Source organism: Falco punctatus (genome assembly GCF_963210335.1).
Source record: "Falco punctatus genome assembly, chromosome: 1".
Taxonomy (NCBI): domain Eukaryota; kingdom Metazoa; phylum Chordata; class Aves; order Falconiformes; family Falconidae; genus Falco; species Falco punctatus.
The window spans coordinates 18,016,853-18,043,389 of NC_137580.1; the positions used below are offsets into that span (position 1 = coordinate 18,016,853).

The following is a 26,537-nucleotide window of genomic DNA, read 5'->3' on the forward strand; positions in this document are numbered from 1 at the left end:
ATCAGATCATTGAATTCCAGGCTTACAACAGGCTTAGCTGGCCTGCATATACCACTGCTATAAGACAACTAAAAGGTATGACTCACAGCCAGAAAAAGTGCTTTTATTTGCCAATTTATTCCTTCCTCAGCCTGGTGACGCCCAAGGACCTTCGCGTTTAATAGAACTGAGTGTTTAAGCGCTAACGGAGAAGGCGTGTCTCTCTGCTCCAAAAGGCTACGCTGGGAACTCACACGTACTGGGGCCACCTGTTCCTTCATGCATGATGAATAAATACCACATGGCTCTAACAGGTATTTCAGTGTTTCTGATAACAAAATTCATGCTGTGCATAATACTATATGAAATAATCTCTAAAGCTGGACGCACATTCACACACAAACCCTAACAGCCTCAAAGGAACAATTCCAGACTGTTACAGAGAGGCAGTTGCGAGGCATGTGCCTTATTCTCCTTGTGGCACAAGTCTGAATCTTTCATTGAATAGAATTAATAAACATGGTATGATAAAATCCCTTAGATTTTTTACTTCTTGAAAGAAAAAAATATATTAAGTCAAATGATAAAAACACATTCACGTGTATTGTCTTAATAACGCAGCATAAGCTGGGATTATCTGTCCTGTGTAAAAGCTTTTTATTGCTGTGCTTTTACTTTATCAACAAAAAATTGAAGGACTAAGCTACAGAATGCTTTTTTTGCTTGTGTGCCTGCAATACCAGTCACACAAATATCCAAATTCCTGACTGTATTGTAAAACTACTATCTGTACATGTATCAAACAGATATCACAGTTATGAGTGCAAGTATCCCATGAATGCAACTTGGCCCCTAGTCATCAGACAATAAAAATTACAAGGAATTAACTACCCAGCTAGTGATGCTAGTTGAATTTCTCTTTTATTTACTTTCTGAGTTAATGTAAAACCTTCAAACAGCCTCCAAAAATTTCAGCTTTGGGGAAATACAAGTGTCCATTGGGCACTACAGTTTGCAGATACGGATTTACTCTCCTAGAAATGAAAATATCTTTTCATAAACCTAAACTTCCATAGGAAAACCTCCTGTACTACAGCATTAACTACCTCTACTTGTCAAGAAACATTTGTCTTAGGAGGGATCAAGTTAATGTTTATGTAGCACTGAAGACAAATACATTCTCCCATGCTAGATCTTTAGGCTGCATTCTCACTCCCAGAAATAAAATACTGTTTGGTTACCTGTCTTCTAGGGAGAAGTAACAAGCAGACACAGTTGAAAGGATCTAAACATCACATAATGACCCCAACAATAATTATGCTATGAAGAATATATCGGAGCAGAGGTTTTTCAGCTGCTGTCATGCATTTTTGCTGATCTGAATATCTGGGCTAATAATTATTTAGAAGGTCAAGCCATTTCCTACAGTGCAGTAAGTGAATAAGCGTCCAGGTCAGATGTAGATTGGAGACCCAGACTTTGACACGGCTTGCCAGTGGGTGTGAGCTTGGGCTTTGTTTGTGTATTGTTTCTGAAAGACTCCTTACATTTGGCTCATTCAACAAAGCATCTGTTAGGTTTCTTTCTGCCTACCTTCTTCCACCAGATTTTAAGACCATGACAGTTCAACAAGGTGAAAAGACCAGCAGACAGCTTGCAGCACCCTTTCTGGGAGCTTGTCCCACAACTCAGAGCTGCACTAGGAACCACTGAAGGCAGTCACGGTGCACAGGTACACAAAACACAGGCGTGTGTTTTGGTTAAGCTTTCTGCTTTTCAGGGCCAAAGTTGAGCAGAATTACATCCAGTTTCATACTACAAAACATACCAGAAGACACACAAAACAGAAATAGCACTGTGCCTCTGTTTAGAAAAACTAGGGACTTCCTACAACCTGAACTAAAACTAGGATAGTTTTTACTTTCTGGTTTTAGAATTCTCTTTCAATACAAAATTTCCTTCTTTAATTTTAGAGACTTAAAATGAATAAATGATGCTCTCATAGCTCCCAAGCATGTTCTAACCCCTAAGATAAAGGCGTTGCACTCAAACCACAGCCACTATAAGCCATGAATTCATCACAACCATCACACACTCTACACCACCAACAAGAAAGCAATGACATGGTCCAAGCACTTGGAAGAGTATCACCACATGAAGAAGGGGGAGAATAAAACCAGGAAATGACAGAGTGGAGAGCCTTAGAAGTAGCAAGTTACAAATGAAAACCAAATTTTTCTTACTTTTATTGGGCCAACACAACTTCATTCCAGCAAACATCCACACCCAAAGGAGAAACGCAGGTTTTGCTTCCAATGAGCCTGTGCAATCTGAAATGGGACAGGTGCTCCCAATACAGCTGCGGGAGGGCCACTCAGCATCAGAAGGCAGCAGTGTTTGGCCAACACAAGTCAGCTAAAGGGAGCTGGCCAGCCTCCAGGGCTCCTCACCTGCTGATGATGGAGAACTATAGTTGCAAGCCATGTCAACAGCAAATGTCAACACCTTGGCGCCTATATTAACTCTGCTTTTTACGCCCAGTTAATACCACTGAGCAACTCAAACCACAGCTTCATCTGGTTAATGGTATCAGCAAGGGTTATCTCACTCCAAGGTAAATAGATATAAACCAACTGGCTGTCAGTATTGCCTCCATTAGTGCTCCACCAGCTATGTAAACTGTCCTTTGTGGGCACCCGCTGCTTCCACTGCTTGGCACATACAAGGTGCTTCAGCAGGGAAAGCCTGAAAACACAAGTAGATCCACAAGGGCTGCACAAGTGGGTAGCTGCTCGACAGTAAGCTTCAGCAACAGCATGAAGGCAATTTAATTGAGATTCATGACAATTGCACACACTGCAGGAGAAAAGCTGAGAACCCCATGGCCACCAGTGGCAATGGTTTGGCTGCACTGATGTTCCCTCCCAGCAAAAAAATTAAGGGCAAGGGGAAGAAGGTGCAAGACAAGTAGCTGGCCCAGGGCCACCATCCTAAGCAGCAGGGGACACTGACAGAGGGGAGCCAAAAGGCAGCACCACGAGGGACAGCATCCCCAGCCAGCTCCTGCTGGATTGCAGCGAGAGCAAGGCCTCCCTGCTTGTGGGACTGGAGATTGAGAACAACAGTTTGTTGACCTGCATGTTTTGTTCATCCAATATCCACCAGCAATCACTTGAAGGAAAAAAGGATGCTCCCAGGATCCATATTTCACCAACTAAGCATTGACTCCAACATTCATGAGTGCTGAGAAAAGAAGCACGTTCATCTACCAAAGATTTCATCACCATTTTTCTCCCAAACCTTGAGCAATCTTATTTCCTAGGCAGTACAGATCAGGAAGAGGGAAGATCTTGAAGCCTTCCCTTTAATTGCTAGCCCTTATCCACCAGGACACTTCCCCCATTGAAACAGTGTCCTCCTCACTTGGTCCCTCGAGAAAGCAGCTTCTGAAGATGACCAAGATCTTAAGAGTACTGTAAAAACTCAGAGTGGCATCACATAATTTATTGCCTGTGCTTCTCAGAAGCCACAAATACTCCCAAATTTTCTTCCCTCTGGTTCCCAGAACAAATCTGCTGAAAAGCATACAGAATGTCTGAGACATCAGATTGATGTTGGCTGCCTGCTATTCTTGGAAACACCTTTGCCTACAGTCTCCCAGTTACTCCATCAGTAATGAAGTGAATCTAATCACTCTGCCATGAATCATGGAGCTGATGGGCTATATTAGCTAGGAAGTAACGGGAGCAGCTGTTTATTTTAGTGCTGTTTGAAGTCATTAAGTAGCTATACCACTAAATCTTCTGAGAGGGGGAAAAAAACAAAAAACCCCACTCAGCTCAGAATGGGAAGTGTTTGTACATTAATGCCCTTTTCTTTTTTCTTCTGCTTTCTGCCATTAAAGAAATTTAAAAGTTCATCTTTGGCTGAGCCTCATGAGCCATACTGATACAATTTCATAACGTGCAGAACACTGTCAAACATGCTGGCTCGTTAAAGGACAGAGCAAGAATATCTGTATTTCCATATTAACTTCCCTGTAAATTTTCAGCAGCATCAAGAGAAAATCTGAAACCCCCTCCCTCCACCCCCCAAACCCCGAAACACAAATACTCCCCAAGCCAGAATGTTGTCAGATTTTGGGTACAGGTAAAAAAGGTGAAGATTAGCTACACTTGAGCTTTGAAGTGGTATTTCTAGAACTGACAAATACTTTATAAAGATGAAACTACACTTGCTTGCTCATTTTAAAATATGGTACTCTTCTATCTAATAATTATTATGTAAAAATCTTATCTTTTAGGGGAAAAAATATCCTTGGTATGGAAGAAAAATCTTACGCTAGGTACAACACTGAATTGTTAGGTATGTATAGTTTACAGGCAAAAGAGCTTCCCAGGAGGAGGCTTGTGTAGAAGATGGAGGCAGGAGTGGAAGAGTTCTGGTGTTGCACAGTTTGTTTGAAGTTTCTCAAAACCACCACCATGCAGATGGATTTTATCAACACTAGGCACAAATTCTGGCCTCACAAAGGAGAAAGTTGTTTGTTTTTTAAACACATCCTCATGTATATGAATAAACAATACCAAGTATACATACATACTTGTATTTATACACATACATCCCTCTGCTGAGTATAAACATACCCTGTAGATCATTTCATTATTGAAATTGTGTTGCTTATCACTTAAATAGGACTTGATATTTGCAAACATTGTTCCAAGTCAATTTCAGATAATCAGCTTCTAGCTAGTGAAAGTCAAATTCTTGATGCTGTTCTTATTTAAAGGTCAATGCATTTCAGAGGTAACTCAGCCTCACAGTCATCCTCTTTTTCTTCTTACAATAATAAATTATAGGCAAGGAAGAGCTTAGAGGGCATGACTGTGTGCGTTTCTCCTTACTCTTTTCTTGTAGTTCTATAACGCAATAAGATTCACACACAACAACTGACAAACTTTCAATAGCATTACTTGATTTTCCACTTGAGAACATACTTTCAGAGCTGTGGTATATCTTATTACATATACACATTTGGATGCAAACTGGAACAGACTTCCTGACCACAGGTGGTTATCCAATTCCTTGCAATGACTTGACATACACACACACCCCCACCCCCCAAAAAATATCACATGGAGCAACAGGGAAGAGAGGATGTTTAAACATAGCTATTACAGCTAAACTCAAATCTGGTACTTAACCGTTTTCTACCTAAAATGCTCTTTCCCATTTCAATGTATTAAGGTACTTTCTATACTGTTATAATTTGGCTGCAGTCTTGTTTATATTGAAGTTGCTGAGAATTCTGCCACTGGGATCGGGAGTCACATGTAAAATTCTAAGTGGTGATTTGCCAGACAGACATCATTAAATGTTTCCGATAGATCCAAAAAAAGAGAAAGTACATTGTAAGATTTTTCAAGTATTTGGGAGCATGCTTCTTGCGAATTATTGGAATCAGTGAGCCAGTCACAAGTAGGATCAACAAACGAGCATCTGACTAAGTTACGTCCCTTCTGCATTAATGAAACCATATGTTTTAGTTGTAACATTGCCTCTTATATAAATATTAAAATACTGCCAACTGAAGATAAGAACATGCAGGCCACATACTCTCTCACAAGGTGCTACAGCACTGAACCGTTCTGTGACAGGATTCTAATTTGTTACAAATTTTGGTTCCTTTCTGGAACAAATTTATTTCTATAATAATATGCAGAAGAGCTTTGCAGTACTGATAAAAATGTAGATTTATCTCCACTGAAAAGTCAGTTTTGCCAAACATTTTGATCATTTTGAAAGATGAGGTGTAGCAGCACAGACCAACACTGCGGCAGCTTCTCAGATGATGAATACTGACTTTCCAAAATGAACCCCTATACATCTGTCCACTTATTATGGAACTACACGTAAAGAGGTAGTTCAAAGACCAGAAAGGTGTCACAGCCCGGTCTTCACATTCACTGAAGTTATTCCTACCCCTCTGCAGCCTGAAGCTGGAGACAACCAGGGAATTTCAAGGCAAGATCACCTTTTATTCTGAGTGCATACATTTCTTTAGCCCAGGCAGTACCCAGTGCAAACTTTTTGTTTTAAACACAGTATTATTTACATTGCAAATACATCAGAGAATGAGAAGATAGCTCCAAGATGACACTGCGCCAGGACCCGGCATCTCAGGCTGCAAGCTGAGCCCAGTGCCTGGAGTCCACAAAGAATTAGTATTCTCCCTCCAAGTCTACCATCCACTCTTCTTAGTTTTAATTAATATTTAGCAGTAAGTTTCAAGTAAATTGCAATGCTATCCACCCCACTGAACACAGGATCGAGTACTGCCCATCAGAGCGCACAGGGGAAGTGGCACCCGGAGCTTCTCCTGACAAGCCAGTGTCTGCACCCGTGGAGCTCTCCTCTCTGAGGCTGTGTATCTAGAGGGAAACTTTCCCACTCCAAGTTTCCGTTTCTGCTTTGCATTCTCTATTACAAATTAAACTTGTCTGTGCAGCAGGGTCAGTGAGAGTCAGGCCTGAATACAACATTGTCCAATTTTCCTGAGACAGTAATATCAACCAGAACATTAAAACAAGAAAATAACAAACCCAAAACCTACAAGTAGTCCACTGTACAACATTTGCATAAGACGATTAAATTAACCTCTGTTTAAGAATTATGGTTCTTTTCTTTACATCACATGGGTAAAATACTAGTTAGACTAGTATCTGGAACATTTTACCCTAACCACCAAATATTTAAATGTTTAATAGCGGAACAGGAAAACAACAATAATTAAAAAAAAATCTTCATAGATGCCCAGAGGCCATTTGGGGCCAGACTTTCAAGTATTCCCAGAGTTACACAGAGATTAAGGTCAAGTGTCACGACAAACATTTGACATTCAGCAATCTTTAGTAACTGTGTGGGTGCACTTCCCTTCAAAAAGAAGAGTGAATCATCCCTCTTCAACATAAGCTAGTTTTGAAACATGTTAATACAAGGTGGAACATTTAGTTCTTATTTATTATTAAAAATGTATTCAGGAAAGGCTTTTCTGAAATAGGTGCATGTGTCAAAACACATCCTAGGTGAACAATCTATATTCACATAATACAATCAGTCACAGAAATGCTGTAACCACCAGTGTGCAAGCATCTCTCTTGTGCACACATGCTTCTGCGCAAAACGGTGAGCCTAGCTTTTTCCCAGCCCTAACAGAAAGATTATAGCAATGAGTTAGCAGCAGTGCTTCAGGTCTGAGAATAGGTATTCCTAATCCAGTCAAAAATACCATTTCAAAGTTACACTTTACCCTTTTAAAAGCCTGCAGGTGGTTGCTGTGACCCTCGCAGGCACCACTGCACCTTGTCTTGCTAGCCTGCACCATGCCAGGGCTCACAGCGGTAAGCAGGCCACCGCCAGCTCCAGAATTAAGCCACGTTAGTGCTAAGCAGAGGACCAGAAGCCTAGAGCACTCCGCATTTGTCAGAGAATTTGCTTCTGGAGATATTTCACAGAATGGCTGCTCTGACATGGCTGGGAGCTGAGAAACCTCCAGGATCTCCTAGGGAGACCTAGATATAGAAAGTCCTACAAGACACAGATGTAGAAAGTAATGGAACACTCTGTTTCGGCACAGCAACTTCTGCACCATGAGCCAGGGTTGGTTTCATTCCCACTGCTGGTCATTAGCCTGAATTCTATGACAATTATGAAGCACTGTTTATGTTACTGTTTGGAAGCCTCCATGCTCTTCTGCACTCATCTTCCAAGCAGAGGAGGAGGTAGAAGAGCTGCACGTTGAGGCTGAGAGCAATGTCAGACTATCTGTTGAGCTGCAACATGAGCAAGACGACCCCCTTAAGAAAACACTGCTTGTCAGAACACGTTGCAGTTGGAAAGAAAATCTCAAGTGTACTGTACTTCAGGTGAATTTTTCTAACATCGTAGCATTAAAGCTCATTTTCAAATATCTAAGAGCCTTCTAAGGATGGGAGAGGACTGTTCCCTAGAGAGGGGATACAGGCTATTCAATTTTAGAAACAGCAGTTACTTTCCAAGTGGATGCAAGGGATGATTTCAATTTGTGACAACACAGCATGAAGATCGTACATAGTTTTCCACTTGACTACTATTCACAATACAACAGATATTTCAGCCTATAAATAATTCTAATTAATTTAGCAGTTTTATAGCATTTATATGTATGCTTTTCAAGAATCCACTTTAATACAATCTGATTCTCTAATTTTTTTCTTAGTACGTTTTTTAATTCTTGTATTTATTTTCCATTAACTACTTCCATCTGCTAGATGGCTGAACTACTGGCACCTTCCAGAGGCTTTTTCTGATTACCTTGATTTTTTCTTGTACATAGCGATTAATTGGTGTTTATACCTGTTGTCTGCCAACACTTCCTGAAAATTCAGTCTAGCAGCCAGAACCGAGCTTTTTTCTTAAACCCTAGTTGTACATCACACAAAATGGTTACAGCAGCTCCACTACTACCTCAAATGCTCTCCCATTTTCAAGCAGCCCTGAACAACAAGACACCTACATCACTAAGTTATTCTTTGTAATTGCACGGTAGCATAGAGAGTGTTTTGGAATATAACTGCCTACCAGGAAAGCAACTGGAAAGCTTTTTATATAAATCAAGCAAGGAGAAATGGAGCAGCCTACTGAAACTTAAAACTTACATTTGTATATGAAAACCTCTTGCTTGCACAAATCAGTGGGGTTTTTTTATTTCAAAATAATTTGTAATTTAAATGCAAATTGAAGAAACTGTTTACATATTTACTTTCTCTTCTTGTAAATATATATATTAATTGAAGACACATTTTAATGCCTGTTGAGAGGCAAAACAATCTATCCTCAAGTATACATTCACCTGCTGCCTGTCATAACTTGTTGGCTTTGAGATTATACTAGTGGGAAATTCTATTAAGCATTCATTGCCATTACTTTCTTGCCAGTTTTGCTTCCAAGGCTTGATACAACATCTGAGGATACCCATGAAAACCCTCCATCTGTTCATACTTGATACTCAATGGAGACTTTTTAATGGGATGATTCACCTTGGTAGGTAAACTGCTGGAAGAGGCAAGACACACGAAGTTTTACACAGCTTAATACATGCGATTGAACCCTCCTTTCTTTCCAGCACGCAGCATCATGGTTTTATTTTGGCTACCAAAAGACACATTTCTCTGCCTCTGTCAGCTGGGCATTACTCACAGCTCAGACTACAGAACAAAAAAGTCAGTATCAAAATCACAGTCAGCATCCTATGCTGGTTCTGCCAACTTCATGACTTGATCATTTCAACTTACTAAATTTAACGTCTCTCTGGAGTTTCTCTACCGACTTCCCGAAAAGATTATCATTGCTTATGTTTAATTTCTGAACATAAAATAGTCACGGGGGGAGAAATGACAATAATAGAGTCAAGAATAGGGCTCTGCTGAGAAACATGCAGTGATGACCTGCTGGATAGATTAAAACTGAATTCCCCAGCCTGAAAGTCAAGGCTTGGCTCAATTCTTCCAAGTCATCATACACACAACTACGGGACTTCGCATAATTTGTTAGCAAGTTAACTACATTGCTGGGAAAAGTTTAAATTGAATTACACAGAGGCCAAACTGTCCTCACTTACAATGAAGAAAATGCAGGATGACTTCAATTCACTTGGACACTGTAAATAAATCTAAATACAAAACTTTCAACTTTGAAGAAGACATCTGTATCTGAATGAGGCAGAGTAAGTTGGGTAGTACATATGCACTCTAACTACATACACCAGCAAATAAAGGTGAGGTGACTAAGTGTATCTGGTGACAGAATACCACATTCTTTGCTCACATGAGACATTGAGTGAATTAAGTAGTCTGGATTACCCAATACAGAAACAAAAATAGAGCAGGAAAATGTTGTTTGGCTTCCAGCAAAGTTATCTCAATAGATCCAACCACTTGTCTTCAGCCCACTCAAAATTACTGATATGAAAAATACATAGAAATCCAACCTTTTCTTCAAAACATCATCCTACCGCACAGTCCAGACAAACAAACAAACTGCTATGGTCATCATACCCATTTTCCCAAAATATTTTTTTTGTCCAAGCAGAGAACTTTACTCCTCAAAAAATATCATCTATAAAGCAGTAAGTCGTCTTGCCATGAGCTGCCAGAACTGGTAACAGGCACAAAAAGTGCAAATTTCCAGACAGAGATGAATGGAGAGCAAAACACAGCTGTGACTGTGTGATGGTACCTACTTGCCATACCCACCACGCGGCAAGTCACTCCACTAGCTCTGCTTCATACGTCTACGTCAAGATTGGGAGCATCCTTAATATGAGCTAAGGCTTAGAGCATCCCATGCAAACCTGAAAAGTCCAGCTTGCTTAACGGCAACAGGAAAGGCTGACTGGGGTGTACAACAGCCTGCTGTCGAAAAGTGCATTAGCAGGCTGATGATGGAAGGAGCGAGCATGACGATACCCCTGCTGAAGGTGGGTAGCTTTCCAGGCTTACCTGGGCAGGGGTGCCCTAAAACAGCTCCCCACGACTGCTGTGGCCACCAAAACGGGAGGCTGCAGAGGGCAGCACTGCCGTGCACTTGACTTGCATTACCCAGCACAGTGTATCATAGGCAATACAAATGAAACATTAACTATATGAACCTCATGGTTGCATGGATCAAAAAATTTCCTTGATTTTAACGTCTCTCTGAGTAAACAGTGGACTTTTAACGGTATCAGACTTTGTATATGCTGACACTGTAACTGGCCCTTGATAATGAAAGCTAGGAAAACACCCTTTGCAGTCCTGCCCACACGCCTCCACTGCGAGACTTTCAGGAGCACAGTATTTCACGAGGCTGCGTGAAGGCTTTGGTCAGCAAGATCAGGGTGGTTTGCAGAGGCTAACTGTGACGTGGAGCAGCAAGGACAAGAACAGCATTGCCAACTGTCAGAGACCACAGCAAGGGCAGAAATACAGCTAGTTCCAGGTCAGGAAGATGGAGAGAGGAAGCAAAGGCTCATCAGGGACGAAAAGGGAATTGCAATTCTTTCCCTTAGCAGGAAAAAAAGAGCTGGAAAAAGTCACTGAGTACAGGAACAGCCAAAGGCCTGGCTACAATACCACTATTTGCTGCCACAGGATACAAAATCTGAAGTAAATTGGAAGCAGCCACAAACAAGCGGTGCTCTCAGCTAATTGCCTGGCACTGTATCAGGGCAGAGTTCAGCCTATTTACAAGGTCTTTACATTCAAAAGGTCTTTATATACTACTTCATCACCCACCTCAGCAGAAGGAACAAACTGATTTAGAGGAGCTGATCTGTGAGTACTTAGATTAATTTTAAGGTTGGACAAACTAGTTAATAGGCCTGTTTAGTAGCAGAAATTAGGAGAGGAGTTCTTTGTTAAACTGCAGAACAAAATATTGCTGTGGAGCACAAACAGAGGTCAGACATCACTGCCTCAGATGCACAAAAAATTCAGCTTCGATTTAAATGTCATTTTGTTTAAGAGCTGGTCGAGATTATAGAGTTAAGTATATAAATTAGCAAAGCGACCACTAAAAGAACTGCCAGACACTCCACATATCATTGATCTAATCACCAATTTACAAAAAAAATTTTTGACATTACTGTTAAAGAGAACAAGGATTCTACTAAGCAGAAGCACTGCACAAAACCTTAATACTTTTTTTTGCAGTAAGTTACGCCACTGAAAGAGGCAAGGGCAAAATGAAAAGCTAAGCACAGTATTTAATCTTCACCTATTCTCTTCAAAACCAGAAGCAGGTTAAGTACAACAGACCTCCAAGGATGTGCTCCAGCAACATCAAGGCTGAAACCATCCAAATGCTTTTGGGAGGGATTTTAGTTGGACTCTGAACTGTATGAATTACCTGCTTTAGTAAGTAACAGTATTAATATTACAATAAACAATAATCCGAAAGCATCAAGGCATACAGATGGTGACCAAGTAAAATTACAGGTTTGGGTTCAAATTAGTTCAAGTAACTCAGCAGCATTACATTTGTCTCAATTTCATTTATAGACTAAGAAGCACAAAACACCTTAGGAAAAACACCGTGCATTGCTGCCTCTATTCCAGACACAGGGACTCGAGCAAGGCCTAACAAATTTTGAGGGAATATCACACATGGTATCCAGCACTAGTAATTATTAAATGTGCATCTCCGCATGATAGATCGTATCTTTTCACACAGCAATTTAATCTGTTGAGTTATGGTGTCATCAGGCAAACACTTAATTACCATGGAATAAAAGCCTTATTAAATCTCTTCCCAGCCTCATAAGCAACAAGGCAACTTATGAATGTGACTGAATCTTCAGGGCATTTCCAGGGGAGTATTCTCTGTCTATTTACTTAAATAACATGTTGTTATGTAGTTGATGCTGTTAAAACAGAAAAGGAATTTAAGGAAAGCTGATGCATTAAAAAAAAAAAAGCTGTAGGTCCAACGGTACTGAATGATACTCCAAGAATGTAAACCTCTATTATCCCAGTTCTGATGCTGACACTCTCTGCCAAACATACCTGAATTGTGGTTTTATCACTAGATAAATAGAAGTCCAAGAGATCAAAAGCACTTTTAAGTGGAGAATTACTTTCACACTTCTCCCATCATCTGCATGTGTGGACAAAACTATATTCAAAACATAATAAAACACCATATACACATACACCTATTACAGCACCTCCTTTAAGAGAGTCCACTTCTCCACAAATCTATATGGCTTTAAAAAAACTGACATGTAAAAAGCCTTTGGGGATTCTTTAAATGGGTTTTAGTGCACTGAAGTCTAACTCACCTTTGACAAGGCTTTTAAACTCCAAATACGCATTTGGAGTCAACAAAGCAATGACAGCATTTTAAAAATTTACAAAGATTAATAGTATGGAACCACAATAAATTGATTTGCAACCATTTGTGGCAAAATACTACTCTTCAATTCATATGAATTGCCTCTACAGATACCCAGAAAGAACAAATCTCTGGAGAGAAGACGTGCCTGTCCATGGGCCCAGCTTCTGCTATAATGACAACTTTCTAAATCAGCACTACAGACTCTCCTACAGGCCCATGCTGCTGATCTCTGGCTGCTTTCCAGGAAGGACTCCTCAGTGCTCTAATTGTGTGTGGTGCACCATTTCACACATTCACAATACATTTTTATTTTTAATTAAAGCAGAATTATGTAAGACACACCTTAATGCGATTTTTCCAAAACAGAACAGATGGAAGCTAAACATGCTTTTATCCATCACAAGACTGTAACAAACTACAGGCTGCTCTCCCTGCCTGGATTCTCCTTTGCCATTTTGGAAGTGCTCCTCTGCAATACTGCAGATGGAAAGACAGCACACACATGCACGCATGCCTTGAGCAAACGAGCTTTATGCTATGACTATTCATTTGCCTTTACCATAGCTTAACTTGACTTTCCATTGATAAGGAAGTAACAAAGGTATGGCCCAAATTATTTCACGTTCCCCCAACAGAAACAAACTCTTTTATATACCTTTTTAGTAGCCTACCGTTTAATTGCATTATGCATTCTTAGCTCCAACCACTATTGTCTCTCATACCTTGATTTCACTGTTTGGCTTCCCTGCTCCTTAAGTACTTCCATCTCTGTGCCATTTTATTCCCGTAGGTGACATGTTAGTATTTTGCTCTGTAAGCAAAGGTGTACCTGGGTGGTTTAGGCAGTTTATCTGAAATTTTTCCTTAAGCCTTTGATTTCTTCTCTGTCCCTAGAAAATTAGGTCCACACTTAGAGATGACAGTAAGCCATAACACAAACTGAAAGGCATGAGGCTGCAGATGCCCTGTCCTTCTGAAGGAAATCAGCCCCTGGTGTAGCTAATCTTGTTTGGGGCTGTTTACCCAAGTTCAGCAAGGTCTCCACTGAGCCAGCTCATTCTCTCATCAGCCTGTGTAAGCCTCCTGTTATTACCCCTCTAACGTTACTAAGAGCTTTATTGGTGTTATTGCCCTGGACAGGCACATTATTCCACCATGGTTTGGGAGCCTCTTGCATGCCCCATGGGCAAGAAGGACCCACTCACTCCTGGTGTAGGTGTCCTTTCACAGCAAGAGCAGAGAGGCACGGGGTGTCTGAGACACCCCCCATCTCTCTCCCCCAGCACTTGTACTACTGCAGCATGCAAGGCACAAACACAGTTGCTATTTTACCGCCACGTCCCTCCCCGCTCCTATCTCTTACTGAAGACAGCAGCCTAGTGGGCACGCTGCCAACGCCTTACACCAAGGTCGAGGACAATAACGTGCTGTGTGCCCTCGTGGTTGAGTTGTGCCAAATGGTAGCAGATGGTGTCTCCTCCCCCAGGACCCTGTAGCTGCGGCGATGCAGTTGGCAAGCCACAAAGATCACCCTTCCCTGGGTGTTTTCCTTCTCCCTCCTCCATGTTGGCATGCAGCAGTCTGGCTGACAAGGCTGTCACATTTTCCAAGATCGCCCTGAAAGAAGCCCTTTAGGGAGCGGATCCTCCTGCCAGCCTTGGCTGCACACAGCCAGTGCGTGGATAAACGAGCAGGCTGCCCTGGACATGCACCACCCACAACCCGCACTACAGAGCGGGAGCGTCGGCTGCTTCATACAGCTTGTTTGAACCCAGAGCAGCAGTCCTGCTCCCACAGAAGAGACTGTTTGGTCTGCAGCAGAAGTCTACATAATACCATCAAGCACTGCTCTTTGACATTATTCCTTCATTAATCATCAGCTAAATTGCAGACCAGCTTCATTAAGACCTGACAGCCAACCTTGAAGCAGTCTATTCAACAACATACATTAATCACATGTTCCTCCTTTCTATTTCTTTCTGAACATAAAAGATAACCACTCGCTGAAGTTACGAATATAGTGGGGATCTGAAATACAGCACAGAAGATCAAGATTTCACAACCAGGTATGCCCATTAGCTTTATAAAAGACATACCATTTAATTAGCAGAGATCTCCATCTCCAGAGGTAGCAGTACAAGCTAGGCCTCCATGAGGAGAGATGAGACAATGTCACCCTGGGCAAAGCCATTACATCCCACAGAAAGGTTTTCCTTTTCTGCCAAACAGGAGTCAGGCTAACCCAGCTTTTACCATGCTGAATAACAAAACAGCACTATGTACTAGGATATGATATAACTGAAAAACTGGCAAATATGAGGTAGAAATTCTGCTTTTAAGCCTTAAATTTGACACCTGTGCTGAAGAAACAAAGACAAGCGAGGTCGTCACACTCACTATAGGCTTAAAAAGTTTTGTCCCACTCCTCTAATACGAGGCTGAAAAAGAAGAGAGATGACACTTTATTTTAAATAAGGATCAATGTTCCTCTAGCACCAGTAATGGGAAAAGGAGGAAGATGAAAGAGCCTGCAGAAGGACTGGATGAAGAGCAAAGGATTTGTGAGCATCTTACCACCCGCGGCAGGGCAGAGGATTAGGTCAGGCAGCAACACCCAAGCACATGAGAAAACACAAAGCATATCTGCCTTAAGATGTATAAACTTTAGGAAAATAATCCAATTTCTATTCAGATGACCTAGGCACTAGCAAGTACCTTATTTTGAGGATGTTTGGCTAAACCACCCTTTTACCCAAACACAGCCTGCTTTTCTCACTACTTTCAGAGATGAGAGGGCTACACTGCCTGTGTATTTTTGCCTCCCACATCAGGGGCAGCAGCTCTGTGGTGCACCAAGGAGGTGAGATCTGCCTTCAAACTCAACAACCAGCTTTCCAGATAGCTTCAGGCAAGTCACCTAGTCTCTTGTCTTTCCTGCCGTTTTAAGTGGGATACCACCAGCGATTTGACAAAGGAGGTATATGCATTTTCATTTATTTACTTTTCATATCTGCAGAGGTTCTTGATGAATATGGCAACGAGCATGGGAATTTCACTGTTATTACTGCAGAAGACTGGCAGACATCTGTACTACAGAACACCCCACCAGATGTTGATATCTTCAATGTCTATACTTTGGAGCATCCCTCCATAATATTTCTGTCTCACTTCTTCCTACAATGCTATTGTCATTACTTAGTGTATTCAAATACAGATCACCTTTTAACAAATGAAATACAGAAAATGCACACAGGTAACTGTAATAAAAACATTATCATCTTATCATAAAACTTTGCATGTTGACTAAAGCTGATGGATCCTCATTTCTGTGAGCAAACAGCAAAGTAATCATTATCACAATTGATCAAAATAATGCCAGTGATGTGGATATTTATGAAAATCTTTTCTCAAAAAGCTTGACTTACCACTGCCTCTGTAGTGTCCCACTACCGTCTTCCCAATTCACACAGTGTGTTTGGGAATCTAAGTTTGAAGCTGTGCTTCATGATGTGCCAAGGATACTGCTGGCATGTAACAAGCTAAAAACTGAAGCCCTGAACGGGGTATCCAATGCAGAGGTGAAACTATTACTTCGTCGGACTTTTTGATGTCGCCACTAGAGGGACGTACCACGAAGCTAAAAATCATGAAGCTGGTAGCTGTCAAAGATGCCGTTCAGACCTGCTGTTGTAGTTAGGAAGATAAAAGTCATTTTGTTTCTTTTGAGACAAAGTTTGTATTTACACACCAGAGAATGCCCAAAGTATCAACACACGTGATTTTGTATTCACAAATAAAACGGTGTGTCCATGGCATACAGTTAACGGGCGCCACACAGACGTTGCTGAAGACCCGCTGTAGCTTCACAACTCTTCAAGCCATACAGTTAGGGTGTGATTCACCTTCAGCCCCACCGAGTCTGCACTATTAAAGTTCAGGACATTCCTCACATCTTAACATAACACTGGGAAAAAGCCAATATTGCCCCCCACAATTTGGTCCCCAAATTACTATAAAAAATTGTCAGAGCAACAAGCTCCAATTACCTTCCTCACTTCCCGCAGACTACCTGGCTTCGTGGCAACTCTCTCTGCATGTCTGGCACTACCTAAGCCATTTGCTAACATTGATGTTGATTGTCAAGCTCCAGTGCCAGCTGCAGTGCTGAGGCAGAGAAAAAAAAACACCTCATCATTGCTGTGATTACAACTGGTGGCATTTAAAAGAGGGTGGGAATAAACAGAGTCCCCAACTATAATTTTCATGACATAAGCTACATCCTCACTAAGAGCAAATCTGGTGTACATGTATGCTGATAGTGGAAGATGTTCATGACAAATTTGAACTGTTTGCTTTCATGCCACCTAAGTTTTTAAAGATGCCAGTGCCACTATGTTCCAAACTTTTCTGTGTAGTAGATAATACCAGTGGGTCACACAGTGAAGCTCATCCAGACAAACCATATTGCTAACTTAACCAATGGAGGAAATACACACCAGAACACATGCACCACGTGTTAAGCGGGGCCAATAAAAGCAGTCTGCTTCTGAATTAAAAGACAAGTGAAAAATAACTTTTTAACTTCAGCTTTATGTACCATGCTTGAGTAATGGCAAAGGCAGGTAAAGAAACTGAGCTCATTCCAAATTTTATAGACTCTGTGCAGTCTTCTGCCACATGAAATTAATGCCACCTAGAACAGATGGTTGAAAAGTAAGTAGAGTTACTTTACAGGAAAGAAAATGAAAGCTACAAGTGTTCATGAGTTTTCAGAAGTGCTTCATCTGTAACCTATCTTCAGAACAGACCCTAACTAGTAAATAGTATTCAAAAAGCAGGCAACATTACTACTACTTCAATATAAATACACACACTTTTAAACTATAATCTGTACTCAATTCACAAAGATAGAAGAGATCCAAGAAAGCAGCGTTTATATATGAAAATCTGTGATAGCTTTTGTTTCACTGACTTCAAAGTTACATACCCAAGCCCTACGAGTGATCTAGGTAACCTGTTTATTCTGCATATGCTGCATACCTCAAAGACAACATTTAGAAAGGACTCTTTTTTAATTTTTACATAGTTCTTGCATCTAGATTTAATTCCTTGAGCTTTAAAAATCAGATGGCCTTCACTGCTATAATTTCTATTAATTTTAGGCAGAAAAAATACCCATGAATGAATATTTCTATAAATATAGAAATGATGTTTAAATCAGCTATTGCAGGCTCTTCTCTGCTAGATACAAGTGCTGGAATTCTTCCAGAAAAGGGACCGCATCTTCTGAATGGGAAAAGGTGCCCCATCTCCCCTTGCAAGATAAACAAGGTATTTTTTGGTAGTTCTTTGGCAGCCCAAGACTGAGTCACACCAATCTTGATCTTTAAACAGATGTGATATCATGAGGGGATCTTCCACATGAAAGAGAGGAAGTAAAACTATTCATATCACTCCGCAAGTATGTGTCACAGTCCTGGTCTTTCCTGTTCCCCAGACCCCCAGTATAAAGGTTATAAAAACTTCTTGTGAGCTATCACTAGTTCAGATTTACATTTCCTTACCACCATTAATTCACAAGGCTTATACCTCTCACAGGGATGCAGGTATCATCTCAACTAAACATGGGAGGACATAAAAGCACAGAGATATTAGTTGGTCCAATATCATGGAAGGTGTCGCTGCTGGAACTGGAACAGAAAGCAGGTATCCTGAACTTGGTGCCTTCTCCTGGTGTTGTTCAGTAGCCACGACAACAAAGGCACAAAAAACATGTTTAAGAGGAATATTACGTGCATTGACCTGTAGGGCACAGAGCTTGAAATTAGTAGATTTTATGATGCCGGCACAATAGCTTGGTGGCATGACCTGTCATCTCATCTGTAGAACTGGGGATGATTTGGATTTTGCTTTTCTAAAAACTGTGAAGGAGACAAACCTATTATTGGCATGTCAGATATTTGCGCATCACAAGAACTGATGCTTGAGATGGAAAAGAGTTCATTCCCACTGAGCCCTCACCATTAACCTTGTGAGAAACAAGCAGCAAAGCTTCAGCTGGCTTCATTTCTCCGGCTCTCTGACTCCATGCATTTCCAAAGGTCACTTAAAAAAAAGCAGTTTAGAGTTGTTACAGCTTCCTTTGAAGGACGAGAACAGACAGCGTGTGAATGTGTCCACACACAGAGAGGTGGCTCCCTACCAAATACATTTTTGAGAAATCACTGTGTTAATAAGGACGGCCATGTGTTCAGGAGATCTTCAATAGGAAACAAGCAGCACTCAAAGCTGCTTTAGCACACTATGCCATTACATGGAGATATCTGTGCACGGAAAGGCTGGTGCCCATTTGATTAAACAGGCTGCCTGCTCCCTCCAGAAAATATCAGAGGTACAATTAGTTCAGCCGGCAGTATCAGCAATGCCCTTGAGGTCCTGTGCTCCTGACAGCTAATGAAGAGGCACTGCTGGCTGTCAGCATGTGCAGAGGGAGGCATTCATCTTTGTGGCAGCACCAATTAAATCCACCAGGGTCACACCAGGAGGAAATAGGAATTCAGTGCACGGAACAAGTCAAAGCAGCTGACTGGTTTAACTCTACATTTTTGGGTGTTATATCATGGAGAAAAGGGAATCAATCTTGTGCTAGCCATGCTGATGGTGAAGGGAGTACAGAGCATCTGCATGACAGCAAAGGTAGAAATAGTGCTCAGGCGTGAGCATGTGCACACTATGGAAAGGCATTTTTCGCAGGAGGGCAGGAAACATTTTAATACATAATTTTCCCCTAAAGTCAAAAGAAGGGAATTTGCTTAGTGCAATGTGTTCCTAACACTCTGCTGAGCCTTCAAGGAAAGATACTTGTCCAACATGTGGGTGTACCCTCACCGTGGACATGGCAGTTTTTCACAAGGTTACATCCTTACAGAAAACAAACTGGTCAACTTCAAAATAAAAGGGTCCAAAGCCTTCTAAAACATTTCCATCTCAAGACATCCTATACCAGTCACAGTCAACCACCTACACCAGTCACAGTCAAACACGCCAGCTAATCACCTTCCCCCTTTGGTGCCTCACTGTAGAGTCTTACCTTTCCCAAGTCCTGCTGTCATATGACTTCTAAGACTGCAAAGTACTGATGTCAGAAGAGAAGAATATTGGAATAAAAGCTACAGTACCTGGCATCCAGCCTGTTAAGGTACACGGGAAACAATGTAGATACAAACAAAAGTGCTTGTTTAGCCAAAAAAGTTTTATCTGTAATTCTGTTTCGTCTTACTTGTGTCCCTTAGGGAAAACACACAAGTGAACTTGCCACAACCACATTTTCCAGGCCTTCATGGATCCTTAATTAAAAACACTGTCAACTAGTAGGTGAAAAGAATTATCACCTAGTGTGGCCTTCCCATTTCAATTGTCTGAGAACTCATGGCAAAAGTCTCAAAGGACTTTATCTACTAAGCACTGCATATCAACATGGAACCAAAGAGTTTTTAATAACTTTACAACACACTGGCAGCCATTTATCTTCTCAAACCTCATAACACACTTGTGGAGGCTAAAGGGCCTGTTTACTGACAGTGAAATCAGTGTGACACACATATGCTAAACAGATCCTTCCTGACTCAGCCATGGGTGCACAGACCTAGGCAAATCTAAGCTGATTAAATATAAAATAGCTGTCCTGTAGAAATGAAACAACATCGCCCTTTAGAACTAAAAAAATCATCAAGCTTTGGGGAGTGAAAGCCTACTGTAGCTGTGGAAGCAAAATAGTTCCTTACCCAACCATTTACGTAAAGAAAGCTTAAAAAAAAGAAACCTCAACCCCATCTCATACTCCCATAACAGAACAGTTAATCTGCAGGAAACTTCATTTGCCATATGCTATGCAATTAAAGATATAAAGAAAAAGGCCTGTGGATACCTTTTTTTCTTTTTTTTTTTTCTTTTTGTCTTCTGACTAATGAAAAAATAATTCTAACAATTTCAAAGTTCTGGGAATTAATATTTCACTCCTTTGCAGAGATTCTTGAATAAAGCCATGGGCTTTTGGGAAATGCTCTGTAGTCAAAGACTTCAGAAGTCCATAAAGTCAGCCTAGAAACCTGATGAAAGACTGCCTACTGTTCTGAGAAAGCACAGCATAAGAATTTCATGCCAGAAAAATGAGATTCAAACATGCTGTGAACAGTGACAACTGAAGTTGTCGAAAATAATGTAAAAATACTTCATAGGGCACTCTTCACAACAGCTTTGGGGAGCACTTTCCTAACATCAATTTGTAAAACCTATTGCAGACTTCTAAATTACCTGAAAATAATTCTTACAAGAAAAGCTGTGATGCAAAAGCAGCCAAATGTTTGAACAGTATGATAGAAGCAAAGACTGCCAGAGTATCAAAACTAGGTCCTGAGACAGGCTTGTACATGGCAGTCCAGCAAAACTCCTTTTGTTTCTCAGCCTTTCCAGCTGAAGCACTTGGGAAGGTCGCTGAAGTATTTTAAGTACATACTTTGATGTATATCCCGTACTCCTAGCTGAAGAATTAGTAAGTTGTCTCATCACGCCAATCTGTTTGGCATGTTTTCAATTAGTACCACAACGGGAACCAACACTTCTATTGCACAGCATCACTGAGAAACTGCTTTCTGAAAACATGTACGTACAGAAAACTTGTGCACAGAGAGAGCTCACCTAAACCAGAATAAAAACTGTGTGATTGTCCTCAGCAATCTATTTGGGCTTGTTGTCTTGACTACAGCTCTCAGGCCTGACAAACTGACCTTAAACAAGCAAAAGCATACAGTGCTGAAGGTAATTCCTGCCTTCAGCAATCTCCTGCATCCACAACTCAAGAAAGATCTTGCATTCCCCGATGGGAAGGGAGATTAGCCCAGGAGCCATACATACAAGGTATCAGTAGACACAAAGCAGCAGCAGAGGCAACAGGTTACTTCCCTGGAATATTAGTTATTTCCTAACAGTCTCAATAACCCCTAAGAATTAAAGCGTGCCTTAAGCTGCAGACACGTAACTTGGGGCTGCACTGAGAATGCTTTTAGAGGGATGAACAGACTTTGGTTAACTCAGTACTACCAAAGTACAAATTCATCCAGTCCGATGCCCATGCTGAACTATGATATTTTGCCAATGGTGAAAATACAGCACAGACATACAAAGTTTACAAGCAAAGGAGTCCACAAGGAGTACTGAAGATCACCATTTGGAAATGTATGTTTTAGTTTAAATAGTAATAATTAAATATTAACACTCATGCAACTGAACAACTCATCAGAGAAATCTTTGGGATATTTGTGTCTCTAGGGAAACTCATGCGTTAGAGCAGAGCATGCAAACAAATTATATGCTAATGAACGTGGTCCTGTAAGCAAGCTTGTCCTCAGTGCTGTTTTCTTATTAAAACTGCTTTGAGGGGACAAATACATCATTTGATAACATTCAAATGGTGAAATACCATTGGAGTTGTCATCTGGCTTCTTACCCGTGAGGCCAAGCTGTGAAATGATTTATCACTCTCATAGAGCTGGACATCAGCTGACACATAAAGATCTCAAATAACAGCAACTGGGGAGGCAGCAGTATAAGCAGTTCAGTTTTCAGGGTCAAAGTCCAGTCAGTGATGAAGCACATTCCTTCACCCATTCAATAACCATCATCTCTTCTAGGCAATTATCTACATAGTTCCAGAGTATTTTGACCTGGATGTGCTTTCTGAGTGCATCAGGAGATGAGGATTCATGTCCTGGGAGCTACTATAAGCATCCAGACACCCCTGGGAAGGCCACAGGCTCCTACTGCAAGGCTTTCAGTACTGGCCTTGCTCAAAATGCCTCCAAAGTGCAACCCTCAGTAAGGCCAGGGGACTCCAAAAAAATACACTCAAGCTTTGTGTGAAAAACAATGGACAAGTCTGAGCTTCCCACATATCTTGGTGCTCAGCTCCTCCTGGTGCAAATGCAGTACGTCAACTCGATTCAAACAGGAATCAAGTTTCCCACCTGCAAACCACCACACAGACAAACTACAGTGCTTTCACGTGCCTCTGTTCTGCACCTCTGTACTTTCGGGTGATGTCTAGTTCACTGAAACACAGCTAGGTCATCCGATTCAGTTCTGCGTGAACACAAACTCCTTCCCCCATTACACCTGCAAACCAAGATAAAAACCTCAGGTTGCCTTTCGAAAGGAACAAGCACACAGAATAGAATTTTAATCTTCTAAATAAAACTAATAGCAACCAGCAAATAAAACACAATCACTTGAACAAACCTACTTACACAATTTTGCTATATGTGCATATTTCCCATTAAAAAAGTATTTATTTAAACTCGCTTAAGTATGAAGCCTTCCTGTGAGTGCAAGAGAAGCTGTTAATAACCATAGATATCACTAATCACCTCATCATCACACTGACTCTGCTACAGAAAACTCCTGCACAGAAATGCGGCACAGGCCTCATGCTGTACAGCAGACAGTTTCACTCCTGTAAATTAAATTTGCCAGCCCAACAAAAGAAGAAAAAAAAAAAAAAAAAGGAGCAATTTTTAGTAATAAACTATGTCATGACTTAAGGAATGAACAGAATGTTTTCAAAATGCAAAATAAAGGCATCTGTATTTTAATTACAGCATCAAAACCGCAAGATACTTGTCTCCACACACATTTCTTTCATTCATCTTCAGAGATAGCTGTATACAGAGAATTTCATAGTATAAACCTACTCCCACGTACATTCCCAAAATAATTTACATGTATTACCAATAAACAAAGACACACACAAGTTTTCAGGCTGCCCACAGACATAGATAAAAAGAGGACTTGTCACTATTGCCTTTGGGATTACAACTAAAATTACTTCATCTTTTAATACAAGGAAAACAGAATCCAAGAGCAGTGTGTGCTTCAGTGCCATACATTTAACACAACATTCATATAAGCTGACAAATTTTAAAAAACCCTGCAAATAGAACCTGTTGCTATGCAGCTGTTTTCTCATATGAAAGCTAACAAAGGCTAAACAGAACCTTGGCTACAATATATTTTTCTCTATTACACTCAATGAGCTCAGTTTTGTTGCTGTCAGCCAATAAAACTGATTTTTATACTGAGTCACGAAGAGGCTACAGATGACAAACAGCTCCATTAAAAAAGACCAACAATACTTGCCTTGAGAACCAACTGTGACACAATGATGGCGGCAAAGCTCGCTTCATCTTTGATTAACATACAGCTGACACCACTTCTACAGGTACTGTGATGCCTCCACACTCAGCCTGAGTCTCAGTCTTAATTCCATCCCCCAAAGACTGGTGCTGTGGCATGAAATGTCCTACCTGATTGCCCAAAACCTTTGTTTTTGGCATGAATTCTTAGCATAATATTTCACCAGGAGAACTGTTCCAGTATGAAGTCACTATAGCTACGTGCTTGTTAGGAAGGGGGGAAAACATAAATACACTGGTGCTATCCTAAACACAGTCAAAACTCCATACCCAGAATTAAGAACGCACAAACAAAACAAAAAATACTGTCTGATTCCCAGGGAAGTGCTGGATAAATATTGAAGGCAGCCCAAAAATTAATTGCAAATTACTTTTAAATTTAACTGCATAGAAAGATGGCATATCAAATATTTTGTGAAGTTACAAGAGTGATCATGCTCTCCCATCAGCATTGTCCATCAGTTCAGCAGCTTGCTTTCCCACTGTCAGTGATGCTGCACAGGACTTTTTAACCTGGGGTAGGACGATCTTGGGATGAGGCTTGGCACATAAGCGCTCAGGCTGGAAGAAAATTGAGTGAAAAGTGCCAAGCAATAAACAGCCAAATTATGGGAGCAGAAGCAACACAGATGGTGGCTGAGACAGCATACAGAGAACTCAAAACACGGATGAAACATGGCATTCTCTGGAGGCTTTCTAAAATTTAGGCAACTGCAAGGTACTGTGGTAAAAGCACTCAAACTCAGCAGCAAAGTACCGTTTCACCTCCAAATGTGATGTACACATCCCACCAGACACCGGTGGTGTTTGGGATGGGTTCGTACACAGGAAATGAGTGATCTCTGAGGCAAGTGCTTGAACATGGAGAGGAGGGCCTGCCTTCAAAACGTTAATGGTTGACTGTTCAACCCTTATTCCATTACCGTTTCCTACTATCCTGTTATCAGCCAAGTTCTTTCCTTTCAGGGAAAACTGCAAACTGCATCTGAGGGCGCTTTCTGCAGCACAGCTCTGGCAGGTCCCACACAGGCAGTGACCCTCTGGTGCCATACAGCTGCCTGCATGGTTGCACAGGAAGGTTTCTGTGCCTACACCACACACACCCCTCAGGCCTACGGTTAAATATTCCACACTCGATGCCAAATTCACATAGACCAGAGGCATAATAAGCATACCCAGGGTGAACATCATCAGACAGATAAAGATTGTCATATGAATCAGGACATATAGAGCACCAACTTCAGCAAAACCCTTTACATCAATGTCTTCACCTGCGATGTGGCAGCAAAGGTGGCATCGCAGCCATCCCGAGATAGGAACAGCCCATTTTTGTGCACTTCCTTAACAGCACCTTCTAGTTTAACCTGCAGCAGGAACTAAAGGCCCTTCTCCCATGGTCATGTCTATCAGGAGGAGAGAGCATCATCACCGAAATCAGTGCTCCACACCCCCTGCTGTAGAGTATGGACCCTACTTCAATAATCGCAACAGCTACAGCTGCAGCAGCTCAGCTTCTCTCTTTCCCATCTACAACATCCAGAAGAAATACAGGCCTAATTTATGAAATGCCTGATAAGATGTCCCATTTTGCCTGTAAATTTTAGGTAAGAAAGCATTCTGTGTGTTTGGGGAGGAGGGGAAGACAGACAGACACACTTTTTCAGAGCTCTCTTTAATTTTCAATGGAAACAAAATTTTAGTCAACCCTAGACCTGCAACGTTAATAATTGGTTTCTTTCAATATTTTGAAGATATGAAAAAGATACAGACCACAGTGAGAAACTTTTTAAAATGTCATGAATTCAAACTAGGGTGAGCGTTAAGCAAACCTCACAGATACCATGCTTGCTTTCTTTGCATACTAATCCCTTACAGCACGTAGCTTTCATAATAAAATCCCTTGCCATGTATAGAATCAAAATAAAGCTACACTGTGCTGAGCTGCATCTGCAAATTCCAGTGAGCAACTGGCCTCCTTAGCTTTGAAATCTACTTCATATTTCTTACACTTCTACAACATATCAAAATCTCCATGCATTAGTCAAGACAACTACATTTGTGCCTTGGCTCTGAGATGGTTTAAGAACAAGAACACAGAGGTGAGTTTCAATAAGCATTATCCTCTATTTACCCTTTTAGATAGCCACAATTGGAGAAGTAATTGGGTGATTATTGAAAAGTAACAGGGTGATTACAGAACACATTGAATAAACACAGTGGACTAACTGGGTGTTGCAACATAGAATCATTTAGGTTGAAAAAGTCCTTTAAGATCATGGAGTTCAACCATTAACTCAGCGATGCCAAATCCACCACTAAACCATGTCCCTAAGCACTGCATCTACCTCTTTTAAATACCTCCAGGGATGGTGACTCAACCACTTCCCCAGGCAGCCTGTT

At 41.1% G+C, this 26,537-nt stretch overlaps 1 protein-coding gene across 7 annotated transcripts in view; it reads right to left on the reverse strand.

The window, feature by feature from the left end:
• The window catches only part of ARHGAP24 (Rho GTPase activating protein 24), a 225,616-nt gene that overhangs the window by 113,213 nt on the left and 85,866 nt on the right, over positions 1 to 26,537 (reverse strand). Inside the window, exon 1 of one of the 7 annotated variants that reach the window (XM_080365312.1) lies at positions 16,938 to 17,052. The exons of 5 other annotated variants lie outside the window; for them this stretch is intronic. The gene's annotated coding sequence lies outside the window, so the exon portion shown is untranslated. Of the gene's footprint in view, positions 1 to 16,316; positions 16,461 to 16,937; positions 17,053 to 26,537 lie in introns of those variants that run through there. One more of the 7 variants, XM_080365310.1, reaches the window with a different exon arrangement.